Genomic DNA, 15,786 nt, shown 5'->3' with positions numbered 1-15,786 from the left:
CCTACAGCCAAGAATACTCTACCCAGCAAGAATCTCATTCAGATTTGAGGGAGAAATCAAAAGCTTTCCAGACAAGCAAAAGTTAAGAGAATTCAGCACCACCAAACCAGCCTTACAACAAGTGCTAAAGGAACTTCTCTAAGTAGGAAACACAAGAAAAGGAAAACACCTACAAATACAAACTCAAAACAATTAAGAAAATGGTAATTGGAACACACATGTCAATAATCACCTTAAATGTAAATGGATTAAATGCTCCAACCAAAAGACACAGACTGGCTGAATGGATACAAAAACAAGACCCTTCTATATGCTGCCTACAAGAAACCCACTTCAGACCAAGGGATACATATAGACCGAAAGTAAAGGGATGGAAAAAGATATTCCATGCAAATGGAAGTCAAAAGAAAGCTGGAGTAGCAATTCTCATATCAGACAAATTAGACTTGAAAGTAAAGACTATTAAAAGAGACAAGGAAGGACACTACATAATGATCAAGGGATCCATTCAAGAAGAACATATCACAATGGTAAATATCTATGCCCCCAATATAGGAGCACCTCAATACATAAGGCAAATGCTAACAGCTATAAAAGGGGACATCGACAGGAACACAATAATAGTGGGAGACTTGAACACCCCACTTACATCAATGGACAGATCATCCAAACAGAAAATCAATAAAGACACACAAGCTTTAAATGACACATTAGACCATCTCGACGTAATTGATATTTATAGGACATTCCATCCAAAAACGACAGAATACACGTTCTTCTCAAGTGCACACGGAACATTTTCCAGGATAGATCACATCTTGGGTCACAAATCAAACCTCAGCAAATTCAAGAAAATTGAAATCATATCAAGCATCTTCTCAGACCACAACGCCATGAGACTAGATATCAATTACAGGAAAAAAACTGCAAAAAAGACAAACACATGGAGGCTAAACAATTCACTCTTAAACAACCAAGGAATCACTAAAGAAATCAAAGAGGAAATCAAAAAATATCTAGAAACAAATGACAATGAAAACACAACAACCCAAAACCTATGGGATGCAGCAAAAGCAGTTCTAAGGGGGAAGTTTATAGCAATACAGTCCTACCTTAAGAAACAAGAAAATGATCGAATAAACAACCTAACCTTACACCTAAAACAACTAGAGAAAGAAGAACAAAGAAACCCTAAAGTGAGCAGAAGGAAAGAAATCATAAAGATCAGAGCAGAAATAAATGAAAAAGAAAGGAAAGAAACCATAAGAAAAATAAATAAAACTAAAAGCTGGTTCTTTGAGAAGATTAACAAAATTGATAAACCACTAGCCAGACTCATCAAGAAAAAAAGGGAGAAGATGCAAATCAACAGAATTAGAAATGAAAAAGGAGAAGTCACAACGGACACCTCAGAAATACAAAACATCATGAGAGACTACTACAAGCAACTATATGCCAATCAATTGGATAACCTGGAAGAAATGGATACATTCTTAGAAAAATACAATCTTCCAAGACTGAACCAGGAAGAAATAGAAACCATGAACAGACCAATCACAAGTACGGAAATTGAGGCAGTGATTAAAAATCTCCCAACACACAAAAGCCCAGGACCAGATGGGTTCACAGGCTAATTCTATCAAACATTTCGAGAAGAGTTAACACCTATCCTTCTCAAACTCTTCCAAAATTTGCAGAAGGCGGAGCACTCCCAAACTCATTCTACGAGGCTACCATCACCCTGATACCAAAACCAGGCAAAGATGTCACAAAAAAAGAAAACTATAGACCAATATCACTGATGAATATAGATGCAAAAATCCTCAACAAAATACTAGCTAACAGACTCCAACAGCACATTAAAAAAATCATACACCATGATCAAGTGGGGTTTATCCCTGGGATGCAAGGATTCTTCAATATACGCAAATCAATCAATGTGATACATCATATCAACAAATTGAAGGATAAAAACCATATGATCATCTCAATAGATGCAGAAAAAGCTTTTGACAAAGTTCAACATCCATTTATGATAAAAGCTCTCCAGAAAATGGGCATAGAAGGAAATTACCTCAACATAATAAAAGCCATATATGCAAAACCAAAAGCCAACATTGTTCTCAATGGAGAAAAACTGGAAGAATTCCCCCTAAAAACAGGAACAAGACAAGGGTGTCCACTCTCACCACTATTATTCAACATAGTTTTGGAAGTTTTAGCCACAGCAATCAGAGAAGAAAAAGAAATAAAAGGAATCCAAATTGGAAAAGAAGAAGTAAAATTGTCACTCTTTGCAGATGACATGATATTATATATAGAAAACCCTAAAGACTCTACCAGAAAACTGCCAGCACTAATTGATGAGTTTAGTAAAGTAGCAGGATACAAAATTAATGCACAGAAATCTCTTGCATTCCTATACACTAACAATGGAAGAGCAGAAAGAGAAATTAAGGAAACTCTCCCATTCACCATTGCAACCAAAAGAATAAAATACCTAGGAATAAACCTGCCTAAGGAGGCAAAAGATCTGTATGCAGAAAACTTTAAGACATTGATGAAAGAAATCAAAAACGACACAAACAGATGGAGGGACATACCATGTTCCTGGATTGGAAGAATCAACATCGTGAAAATGTCTGTACTACCCAAAGCAATTTACAGATTCAATGCAATCCCGATCAAATTACCAATGGCATTTTTCACAGAACTAGAGCAAGAAATCTTACGATTTGTATGGAAACGCAAAAGACCCCGAATAGCCAAAGCAATCTTGAGAAGGAAAAATGGAGTTGGTGGAATCAGGCTTCCTGACTTCAAACTATACTACAAGGCCATAGTGATCAAGACAGTATGGTACTGGCACAAAAATAGAAAGGAAGATCAATGGAATAGAATAGAGAACTCAGAAGTAAGCCCAAACACATATGGGCACCTCATCTTTGACAAAGGAGGCAAGAATATACAATGGAAAAAAGACAGCCTCTTCAATAAGTGGTTCTGGGAGAACTGGGCAGCAACATGCAAAAGAATGAAATTAGAACACTTCCTAACACCATACACAAAAGTAAACTCCAAATGGATTAAAGACCTACATGTAAGGCCAGACACTATCAAACTCCTAGAGGAAAACATAGGCAGAACACTATATGACATACATCAAAGCGCCATCCTTTTTGACCCACCTCCTAGAATCATGGAAATAAAATCAAGAATAAATGAATGGGACCTCATGAAACTTAAAAGCTTTTGCACAGCAAAAGAAACCATAAACAAGACTAAAAGGCAACCCTCAGAGTGGGAAAAAATAATTGCCTATGAAACAACGGACAAAGGATTAACCTCCAAAATATACAAGCAGCTCATGAAGCTTAATACCAAAAAAGCAAATAACCCAATCCACAAATGGGCAGAAGACCTAAATAGACATTTCTCCAAAGAAGACATACAGATGGCCAACAAACACATGAAAAGATGCTCCACATCACTAATCATCAGAGAAATGCAAGTCAAAGCCACAATGAGGGATCACCTCACACCAGTCAGAATGGCCATCATCACAAAGTCTGGAAACAACAAATGTTGGAGAGGGTGTGGAGAAAAAGGAACTCTCCTGCACTGTTGGTGGGACTGTAAATTGGTACAGCCACTATGGAAAACAATTTGGAGGTTCCTTAAAAAACTACAAATAGAACTACCATATGATCCAGTAATCCCACTCCTGGGCATATACCCAAAGAAAACCATAATCCCAAAAGAAACTTGTACCATAATGTTTATTGCAGCACTCTTTACAATAGCCAGGACATGGAAGCAACCTAAATGCCCATCAACAAATGAATGGATACAGAAGATGTGGCATATATATACAATGGAATATTACTCAGCTATAAAAAGGGATGAGATGGAGCTATATGTCATGAGGTGGATAGAACTACAGTCTGTCATACAGAGTGAAGTAAGTCAGAAAGAGAAGGACAAATATTGTATGCTAACTCACATATACGGAATCTAAAAATGGTACTGTTGGACTCAGTGACCAGAACAAGGATGCAGATACAGAGAATGGACTGGAGAACTCGAGGTATGGGAGGGGGCGGGGGGTGAAGGGGAAACTGAGACGAAGCGAGAGAGTAACACAGACATATATATACTACCAACTGTAAAATAGTCAGTGGGAAGTTGTTGTATAACAAAGGGAGTCCAACTCGAGGATGGAAGATGCCTTTGAGGACTGGGGCGGGGAGGGTAGGGGGGGCTTGGGGGGGGGAAGTCAAGGAAGGGAGGGAAGATGGGGATATGTGTATAAAAACGGATGATTGAACCTGGTGTACCCCCCCAAAAAATAAAAAAATAAAAAAAAAAATTTGTGCAGCAACGCTGAGCATCATCAGATGTGTGAACGGAAACCTGGTGAACAGTAATGTCTGTTAACACGGAATTATTGCTCTCCACTTTCAACATTTTTCTAAAGCAGTTCTGGCAAGTGAGGCCAAGAGCCATGAAAGGGCAATGACTAAGGTTTTCCAGAATCATGTCTGACATGGATTTCACATACAGATGCATTATCTAGGTGCGATTTAGAAATGGCTTCCCTTGGAACTTTTGCAGGGGCAGCGTGTTTGAGGAGACGCGGAAATGTTCATTGTTTCCTGCCTCCTCGGCATGGGCTGCTCCCTTTGCCCTCTGCTTGAAGCCTTTCATTGTCTCCCCCTGTTATAAGGATCCTAAAGATGTAATTTATGTTGAGCATCCCCAACCATTTGTTTACCTCCTTCGTTTTTCCAGAAAGGCTCGAAGTGGCTTACATGAATATTGCTGTTGGAATTACCTTTAGGGGTATCTGTCTCACCCACGACCTCGCTCCTTGAAGCTGCCCCTCTCAGTTCTTAGTGGTGGGTCTGAAAGCCACGTGTGCACTTCATGAAGCCTCCCCTGTGGCCCCGAGTGAATAGATTAGGTGGAGGTGACGGACCCAAGCTGGGCCAATTGCAATCTTTCTCCTGAGATTTGAACTTAATGCTTGGAGACAGCAGTCACTGTCCACTGACTGGCTGAGTGAGACCACGTCGACTTACCCATTTTCACAAGAAGAAAAGAAAGGAAGTCTACAGTGGTTGACAGAAGGAACTAGGTGCATAGAAGAAAGTAGAAATGGGATGTTTAGAGAAGAGAAGGGAGAGTGACTGGGAGAGGAGATGACTTGGTTTCTAATATTTCTCTCAATCCTGGTTCTTGTCTCTCCTATGGCCCAACTGCACTTCCTCCCTGGTGTGCTTGAGCTGACCCTGTCCTATTACACACCCGTCCTGTTCTTTGTAGTTTAAGCTAGCTCAAGTAGACTATCTACTGTTTCCGACTGAAATAAAACACGTTACCACAAGATAAAGTCACATTTAAAATGTATCAACAGGGCTTCCCTGATGGCTCAGCGGTTAGGAATCCACCAGCCAGTTCAGGGGACACGGGTTCGGTCCCTGGTCTGGAAGAATCCCACATGCTGCAGAGTGACTAAGCCCATGTGCCACAACTGCTGAGCCTGTGCTCTGGAGCCTGCAAGCCACAGCTGTTGAGCCTACATGCCACAACTCCTGAAGCCCACGTGCCTAGAGCCTGTGCTCTGCCATAAGAGAAGCCGCTGCAATGAGAAGCCAGAACACCACAATGAGGAGTCACCCCAGCTCACCACAACTAGAGAAAGCCCGTGCACAGCAATGAAGACCCAACACAGCCAGTAAATAAATAAATAAATTTACAAAAAACATAAAATGTGTGAACAAATGGAAAGTGTGTCAACACATGACATATTTAAAATGTGTCTTCATAAAGAAGCCTAGTGTGGTGCCAGGAGAGAGGAGAAAGTACCAACGGTAGCCACAGGACCCTGTACGTTTGCTGCCAGCAGCCACGAAGGCCAAGGAGGATGAGGCATGAAGATCAGGCCTTCTCAACCCTGATTGCACAAAAGGGACACAGGAGAGCTTCTGAAATGTACTCCCAGGCCCTGCCCCAGAGACTATGATTTAATTGCTCTGGTCTGGCATCTTGATGTTAGAAAAGCTCCCTTGTGCTTCTAAGGTATGCCCATAAAGGGGTCTACCTGGAAGCCCAGTTGCGCAGCTGGGAGACTCCAGTATAACAGAGAATCATCGAAAAGATAGCCTGTGAATGCTTCTCTTCCAATGGTTCTGAAACTTTGGCGGGGCTCAGAGCCACCGCTGGTCTGACGAAAATCAGAGTCTCTCTCCTCAGGCGGAAAAAAGTTGCTTTAAATTTCAGGAGTGCTAAGGTGGTGGTATAGCTTGCCATTTTGCTGACTTGAGCATGGGAAAATCTGTCTTAATAGTTGGCTAGCAGGACAAGGATTGGTGTCCCTTAGGATGCCTGAAGAGGCTGGCTAGGACACATGCATGAGTAGAAAGCAAAGAGGAAGGCTGAAGGGGGCCAAGATGCTCCTCAGAAAGCATCTGGGATACACCCCAGTGCACAGACAAAAGGGCAACAAAGTCTCCAAAGTTCTCCACCTGAGCACAAACAGCAATAATTTCTGCTTGGAAAAAATTTAAAGCAAGTGGACCAAATACCCATCTTGTTCATAAAACATCTCTGTAAACACCCATGGAACATTTAACCTTGAGAAATATAGTTTCTTGGAGCTGTCTCTAAGCTAAATTGTTTGCAAAATATATGGCTATGTGACTGAATTAGGTAACTCGTTCCTTAGGGTTATTGACCATAAGTCAGTGTAATGTTGGAGGCTGTCTACCAAAAATGATGACTTTGTTTTTAGAAGCATTTGATCTATTGCCCTCTTTACAACATTAATTAGATAGTACTTAAGTCATCTATTAAGGTCAGTCTTGGCTTATGACATTGGACTATGCTACCTATGAATAAAGGAATACCCGCTTTCAATTTTTTATAATGATATCCTATTCACTGTAGAGGAGTAGCAAGACTTTGAGGTGTTGATTAAACAGAAGTCAGGCCAGAATAAATACCTGTTTTATCTCTTTGGGAAATGCCATGTGATTCATCAAAAGGACATTTCTTTTGGCTAGTTCCTAAATCAGGCTTCAACCAACCACAGCCCGCAGGCCAAATCTGGTCCGTACAAGCTAAGAATGTTCTTTTGCATTTTTAACTGGTTGAAAAAAATCAGAGGAATAATGTTTTGTGACACACAAAAATCATATGAAATTCAAATTTCAGTGTCCATAAATAAGATTTTACTGGAACACCATCAAGTTTATTTGTATATATATTGTCTATGGCTGCTTTCATGCTGCAGTGGCAGAGTTGAAACACAGGCTGTATGGCCCACACGGCCCAAAATATTTAATATCTGACCTTCTACAGGAAGAGCTTGTAGACCCCCGTTCTAGATGAACACACGCAGCAGCTATGTTGAGGCCATATAGTCCTTGTCTACAAAAGCCAAAGAAATGTCAAATACCAGCAACCATCTTACATAATTCTTAACAGATTTTTCTTCCCCCTAAGAAATAGGACAATAGTCGGTAGTAGAATTGCCATGCCTAAAAAATACCTGTGCCAAGAATAGAACACTAGGCTGAGAATTTCAAGTTTAACTTTTGATCAGAAGACGAAAAGGCAACCGACATACATTTAGATGAAATATCTGATAATTGTGGATGTAAAGGGAATGCTCTTAAAAATGGGAGATACCATTTTTGAGTCATTTATTTAACTATTCCAGCAAATGTATATTGATAAATTACTATATGTTTCATGATACATTCGTATTTCATTACTATCATGCCCAGAGTATTTATAACAGGCTCAAATCCAAAAGCAGACCATTGAGACCATCCTTGAGCAGTTCTGGGCACAGGAAATTTTGTTCAGGTGTTTTATTTAGCTTGCGGCCTTTGTTTTAATCAATTGTATGAAATGAAAGATCATTACCAGGCCTGAGTCAGAAAGTGGCCTGGGATCTACAAGGCTTGAATAATTGAACTTGCTTTGTATAGTTGTGGAAATAAAGCTTCCGGTACCTCAATTACCAAATACATACCCACTGTAATTATTTCCTAGACTGTTCCCGTTGCTGGCTGTCGTGGCATGGATCAGTTACACCTGCAGGAGCTTAGCATAAGATCAGGAGTCCCCAGTGAGTCTTCTCTCTTCCTTGGGGTTATTGTTTAACCACAAACTAGGTGAGTAAGCACCTTATTTCCTAGGATACAGCAAGGCTAGAAGTGTATTTAAGTAATCAGCATTCCACTTGGTAGGAAGCCAGAGAGAAAACATCTCCCTTGGGGCACTGAAAGCAAAGTTTAATAGCCCCCCTGGATAGAAACTGGTCCTAGCAGGGTCTCATTGACTTGGAGATGAAGGATTTAGAAACAGGAAGTCTCTCCCACAGTTTTGGAGGGTATGGGATGATAGGCAGCAACACAATTTTCCTCAATCAAATGTGTCAGGTTGTACAAAGGGAATTAGCATCCTGGGGAGAGCTAACTGGTGAGTCTTCTGGGTTTTCAGGGGATGGGGTGGAGTAGAGACCCTTGAATAGGAAGGGTGGCCTCTGGGAGGAACATGGTGTAGCTTTCAAGAAAAATGCAAGGAAGATCGGCCCCAGCCTCTTCTTACAGGTAGGCTTTTCTTTTGCTACCACAACTATAGCAATGAGCTCTGACTGGCCATTGTAAAAAGAAATGAAGATTATAACATATATATATATATATATAAGAAAAGGGAAAAATGAATAAGATTATTTCAATCATGAGAGTACAGAAGGTTAGAAGGAGATAAAACAACAATAAAAAAGCAATACACATTTTTAAAAGAATATAAATCACAATAACGTCAAAGGTTAGAGACTTACAAATAACAATCAATAAAGTGGATGAGATTTAAAAGAAAATGTAAAAGGCTATAAACCAACAAAATAAAAGGTTAAAAATATAAAAGTAAATGAGATGAAAGATTAATATAAAAGGGCAAAAACATTAGGTAAAAAGTGAAAAAAAAGCACAAGTAGATGGGATTTAAAGATTAGGAGCTAAAATTAAAAATTAAAACTGTAAAGGTAAAAATATGTAAAATCACAAGAATAATAGGATTAAATAATTCCTTTAATAAAAATAATTTTAAAATGTTTGTAATAAGAGAGAGAGAAACTTAAAAAAATAGCAATGGGGCAGGGACAGCTAGAAGAAATAAGAAAAAGTCTTAGGACGCTCCAGCTGGTAGATCAAATCCTCTGGAGTAGGGAACTAAAAGAGAAAGGTGATGTCTTTACATTCTCAGAATCACCTTTGACACATAATTTAACACTGTAGAAAATCAGCTGATTCCTGCCTCTTGCCTATACCGAGAGGAGGCATGACTCCTAAACACAAGCAGCTGGGGTGTCAGGGTTGGCCCAAATCTGCCTTTTGCAACTATCCAGGAAGAATAATCATTTCAGGTAGGTATCAACATCTCCCTGGTCCAGATAAATATAATTGCTTAAAATCAGACAGCAGAGCTGACAATAAAACTCAAGTCCAGTCTTTCATTCTATAGCTTTGTCCATTCTAAAGCTTCTAAAGTCTAATCCTCAATTGCCAAACTTGGAAACTGCCCCTTTCCATTCATTCTCAGTGGTAACTACTGACTTCTGGCTATTGGAATGAAGCAATAAATTCACTTATTTTCCACTCTACCATATTCCACCTTTTTCCTCTCAGTTCTAAATCGCTAGAGTGTATACTATTTATGTTCTATGTCGCCTTTACTTCCACCCTTGTTTGTATTTGGGTCTCCAGTTAAATATATTTAATGCTCACTGATATTCTTTTTCCCTGGTCTTCTCCAAACATCTCTTGTTTGACTAGAGTTCATTCCGTATTCTAGTAGTCAGAGTTCTCCAGAGAAACAGAACCAACAGGATGTATATATATACATGCAGAAAGAGATTTATTATAAGGAATTGGTTCACACAGTTATGGCGGCCGAAAAATCCCTAGATCGGCAGTTGGCAAGCTGGAGACCTAGGAGAGCTGATGGTATAGTTCTAGTTCTAAAGCCAGCAGGCTTGAGACCCAAGGACAGCTGATGTTTCAGTTCAAGGTCCAAGTCCAAAGTCAGGAAAAGATCAATGTTCCAGCTCTGTAGTCAGGCAGGAGGAGTTCCTTCTTACTTGAGGGAAGGGCAGCCTTTTACTTCTTTTCAGGCCTTCAACTGATTGGATGTGGACCACTCACACTGGGGAGGGCAAGCTGCTTTACTCAGTCTACTGATTCAGATGTTAATCCCATCCAAAAAACACCCTTACAGACATACCTAGAATAATGTTTGACCACATATCTAGGCACCCTGTGGCCCAGTCATGTTGACACATAAAATTCAGTATCACAGTCTACTATTTTCCTCAAGAAAGTCTCATGAGAACAATATTCCCAGAGTTCTTTCATGTTTAAACTGTTATCCTTTAGGCTTGAAAGTCTGTCTAGATATAAAATCTTTGTCTCTAATTTCTTTTCCTTGATTATCTTTTAAGAATTGCTTTACTATATTGGTGTTAAATGGTGCTGTGGGGAAGTTTGATGTCAGCCTGTTTTATTTCCTATACAAGTGATTTGGTCTTTGTGCTTGGCTGCTGAAAGAATCCTTTATCTTTAAAATCTAATAATTGTATTAGGATATGTCTCAGTTACAAGTCAGTTTTCCCTAGTACCTGATTTATCCTTTCAATATGTAAATTCAAGTCTTCTTTTACTTCTGGAAAATGTTCTTAAATCGGGTTTTAATTATTTATTCTGTCTCTTAGTTTTGGTTTTCTTCTTTGGAGACACCAATTATGCATATGTTGGATTTTTGGTCTATCTTTGTCATTTGCAGGCATCTTCTGTGTTATCTGCACTCTTTCTTGTCCTCCTTATAATTTCTTCTTTTCTGAAAATAATTCTTTTTTGGGGGTGGTGGGTGGGGTTCTCCTATTTAATTCCTGAATTCTGCCAATTCTCATCTCACTTCTCCCCTGAATTCTTATATTTCTGATTTTTTAAAATCTGTTTTTAAAATCACTGGCTGCATCAAGTTTTAAAATTTTATGATGGAACATTTCATTGTAATATTTATGTAGTGAGTTTTCTCCACCTGCAGGAAAGTTTTTCTAGTCTCTGGAAGTATATTATCTTTGTGAGTGTTTGGATGGGTCCTGTGACTATTCAATATTTGTTAGTCCATTGTATTAGATGAATTTCTGGATCAACTAGCTGCAAGCAGTTGCTTTGTGCATATGTTGGAGGGAGTTGTGAGATGAGATGAGAGAAGATGTGGAAAATCTCCAGGCTTTGGAACTTAAGCCTTCCTGTTCTGTTACTAAGGCACTGGACCATTTCCTTGAAATGTGGCACACCCATGTAGCCATACCTGCTCTGCTCCTCTGCACCTAACCTGGCTCAGGAGGGCTTCTAGAGCCAACCTTGTTTTCCTCTGTTTCTTTACTGGCCCCTGCCATCAAAAGTGAATTTTTTCATGCTTTCTGAGTTATGCCATTCTTGAGTTCTCTTGGGACACTTTCTCTCTGTTCCTTCTTAGCATGGCTCACAGAAGTCCCTTCACCCCCCCACCCCCCCGCCCAGGGTAGTTATCCTCTCTTTCTGGGGATGCATTTTTTTGTTGATGATCTGAGATCTGCTCGCTAGTTCCTTCTCCTTCCTAGCTTCTCCCATCTCTGTCTCTTACGAGGATTCCCACAGGACTCAGCTGGTCATACCTGCTTTGGGGATTATGTAACTGAGGATTTGTGGGGTTTCTCTGTTTTCTAGTTTCATTTAAAATAGTGCTGTGTTTTTCTTTTCCCCACCCCTCCCCCAATTCTCCTTGTCACTCTGTGTGTTTTCCAAAAGGAGAGAGGAAAAGTCCAAAACAGAATCAAACTACACAATAATTTAAAAAAATCTCTAGTTGAGGCGCATGGCCTCAGTAGTTGTGGCACACAGATTTAGTTGCCCCACAGCATGTGGGATCTTATTTCCCTGACCAGCGATCAAAACTGCATCCTCTGCATTGGAAGACGGATTCTTTACCACTGGACCACCAGGGAAGTCCCGAGAAAATGATGTTTTAGTGATTTGAAATATGATTTATGTTAATTTGACTATTGCAGATTATAATACTGTAATAGATTATATTTAGGGACAACAAAAAACAGCTCTATTCGGGGAGCCAAGGACCCAATCTTACTACTTCCCTGATCCCCAGACAGATGAAAGGAACTTCAGAAAATCCACCAGGATACTGGTGTTCTTTTTTCTTCTTCTTTTTTTAAATTGAGGTATGGTTGATTTACAACATTATATTAGTTTCAAGTGTATAATAACATAATGACTCACAATTTTTAAAGGTTATACTCCACTTATTATCACTGTAAAATATTGGCTATACTCCCTATGCTGTGCAATATATCCTTGTAGCTTATTTTATACATACTAATTTGTACCTTTTAATCACCTACCTATGTCTTGCCCATCTCCCCTTTACTCTCCCCACTGGTAACCACTAGTTTGTTCTCTATATCTGTGAGTCTGTTTCTTTTTTGTTATATTCATTAGTTTGTTTTATTTTTTAGATTCCACATGTGACATCATACAGCATTTGTTGTTCTCTTTCTAACTTATTTCACTAAGTATAATACCCTCCAAGTCCATCCATGTCGTTGCAAATGGCAAAATTTCATTCTTTGTTATGGCTGAGTAATATTCCATTGCATACACACACACACACACACACACACACACCCCACATCTTTATCCATTCATCTGTTGATGGACGCTTAGGTTGTTTCCACATTAATGTTCTTCTTATTAAAAAATACGTGCTATGGTGTCTTTAACTGGACTTTAGAACAAATAGGATATCAGGCAATAATATTCCCATGCTGCATTAATCTTGTTTGGCCAGAACAGGAGAGCTTGAAGTGGTAATCAGAGGTCTGATTAATAATTACAGGGACCTTGACACCAGAGATTTGTCTAATAAGCCACTGGGACTCCAGATTCTCTTCTGCTTTACAACCATTTCTCAAAGAACTTAAAACATGCTCCCTAGGGATAGGATCAGAAAGCACATGACTATAATAATAATGATGATGATGGAAAAAGCCATCTAATTTTGTATATATTGACATGAAAATTTATGTTGCTAAGGAAAAAATAGTCATGTGGACTAATATACATGGCATGTTCTATTTTGTAAACAAAATGAAAATATATCTGTATCTATATCTACATCTACATCTACATCTATATCTTTTGTCTGTAGACAGGAAGTGTTAGGAAGGATAGATGATGGTTATCATGGCAAAGAGGGGATTGGGGTTAGGATAGAGGAAAGGAGTTTCATTTCCAACTTTAATAATTTTAAAAGTTTATACTTTTAAACTTTTTGTGCCTGATTTTATGTTATTGTTTTAAATATATTTTTCAAATAAAAAATAAAAGTAAAACACATTTCTTCTGTGACAGCCAGCCTCCAGAGCTGGGGCACTTGCCTTTAGCTGCTGCCTTGTAGTGAGCTGCCTGCTCCCTCCTCCAGGGGCTGAGGCAGCCTTTGTGCCCCACTTTTGCAGGAGTACAAGGGCTAGACCATGTGGACCAAAGTCCCCAACCTCATTTCTCCAGGACATCCTGGTGGCCTTCCCTGATAACACAAAACTCCTAGGATCAGCTTGAAAGTTAGCCTCCCTCTCCCCCCACTTCAGGTTCTTATTTTTTAAAATGACCAAGGAGATGTATTAAACAACTGGTTCAAAGCAGAGAGGCTATGAAGGCATCTGCCTTTCTCCTTCTCTGGAAGCCCTGATTTGGGTTATGAGCTGGATATGTGTCCAGGGGTCCTGTCTTGGGGTTGCTAATCTCAGCCCCCTGTGGTTTCTAATCAGGGCCAGTTCCATGTGTGTCCCGGGAGAGGAAAGAGACCAGGACACAGAGGCTGTCCTGAAGTCAAGAGGCTGTGCCGTCCCCAGGCACTGGGTGTGGCTCACAGGGATGGGCAGTGCACATCTGCAGGACGATGGTGTGCGCTCACCCAAGTCAGGAATCCAAACCAGACTGACAGTGGCAGGACGTGGGATTACGGAGGGGGGTTTCCTAACGATTCATAGACATTTTCCATCCTTTCCAAAAAGTTTTCTCTGAAATCTCAAACTTGCCATTTTATCATAAAAAAAAAAAAATGGAATAGTTTTTTTCACTTATAGCAAAACTCCAGAGACATTTCCTTGTCAGACGAGGCTCCTATTGCTCCCACAAATAGAGTTCATTATTTTGTCAAAGTGAATTAAAATAGAATGTCACTTGCTGAATGTCACATTTCTGGATTTGACATTGTATATAAAAGGTCTTTCTGAAAAAAGGAGAGAAAATCTGAAAGCCTTGGTCAGAAACCCACTTGAAGAAGAAGAAATATAGGCATTAAAAAATCCCATTTGGGTTTTCATAAAATTCCTTTCAAATGTGACAGTCTGGTAGAAATCAAGTAGTTTTCAGTTCCTAAAATACAATTTTGATTAAAAATTTATAAAGCTATTTGGAGGAAAGATACTACATAAATTGAGAATAAGTCTTATGGGTCCCTTAGAGAGAAGCTGGGAAATTTCCACATTGGAGTAGTAAACACTGTTCGCTCCCTACAAAAAAATACCCTTTTTAGTGTTTGGAGTGAATCTCTCATCGCATTCCAGTGGTTTACGCCTGTGGCGGCTGAGGATGACCAGTGACACGTGAGGTGACCGAACCACGGAGAACTGGGCTCTAACCCAGGAGGCCGCACTCTGGTACTCTGGGGTCCGTATCCTTCTCACCTCAGAGCATTTCCTGAAAAAGTAAAAACCATCACCTCCATCTTCTGGTGGCAGGAGAAGTGGGCAGCTAAGTGAAGAATGTTTTGTCTTCTCTTCTGCCCACAGAATCCTTCCCAGGGCACAGGAGTCATGACTCTCTGCAATCAGTATGAATGAGAAATGTTGGGAGCCGTGGACTCATTTCCACAGTTGAACTTAGTGCTCTCTCCTGTCCTTACACCCCCTCCCCCCAGCCTTCTTTGCTTGATAAACTCTTACTCAAGTATTCTTTCTCCTGGAAAGTTTACCCCTCACTTCTAAGCAGGGATAATCAATTTTGAATTCCCCCCAATATATTATACATATCTCTGCTATGAACCTAAAAGATTGTAATGGAATTATGTATATAAATGGCTATCTAATACTTTAGACAGTTCTTCAGGAATAAGGATTTGGTCTTATAGAATTCTATATTCCTAACATAATATGGTACTTAGCACATAGTAGGTGCTCAGGAAAAGTCTGTTAAATAAATGATTAGTTAGATGGATTGATGAGTGAGTGAATGAATGAATGAATGAATGCGAGGTTGAATAAGTGAAAATCCAAGTGAATAAATAACTTCAAGAATGGAAAAATAAATATATATGAATGGACCAATGAATAAACCAAATGTCTATTCTCCATATATATGTTTACATATATATTATACATATATACTTACATAAACTTCACAATACATGTTATTCATATTGAAGTCATTTCTTCCAATGTTAAAATTCATTCTGCATTCTCAAGGATGATACCAGTAGGGTCTGAGTTCATTCACTTGGGGAGAGTCAGGAATCAGAGGAGCCTTGTCCCCTGCTGGGAGGAGGTTGCTTCTTGGGGATTGGCCGTGATGATTTTAACTGCTGGGACTCTCCTCATTCAGGGACTTGCTTCCCATTTTTTTTTAAATTTTATTTATTTATTTATTATTTTTT

Source organism: Hippopotamus amphibius, chromosome 9 (assembly GCF_030028045.1).
Source record: "Hippopotamus amphibius kiboko isolate mHipAmp2 chromosome 9, mHipAmp2.hap2, whole genome shotgun sequence".
Taxonomy (NCBI): domain Eukaryota; kingdom Metazoa; phylum Chordata; class Mammalia; order Artiodactyla; family Hippopotamidae; genus Hippopotamus; species Hippopotamus amphibius.
The sequence above is the reverse complement of the archived record's forward strand: the minus strand, read 5'-3'. Positions refer to the sequence as shown.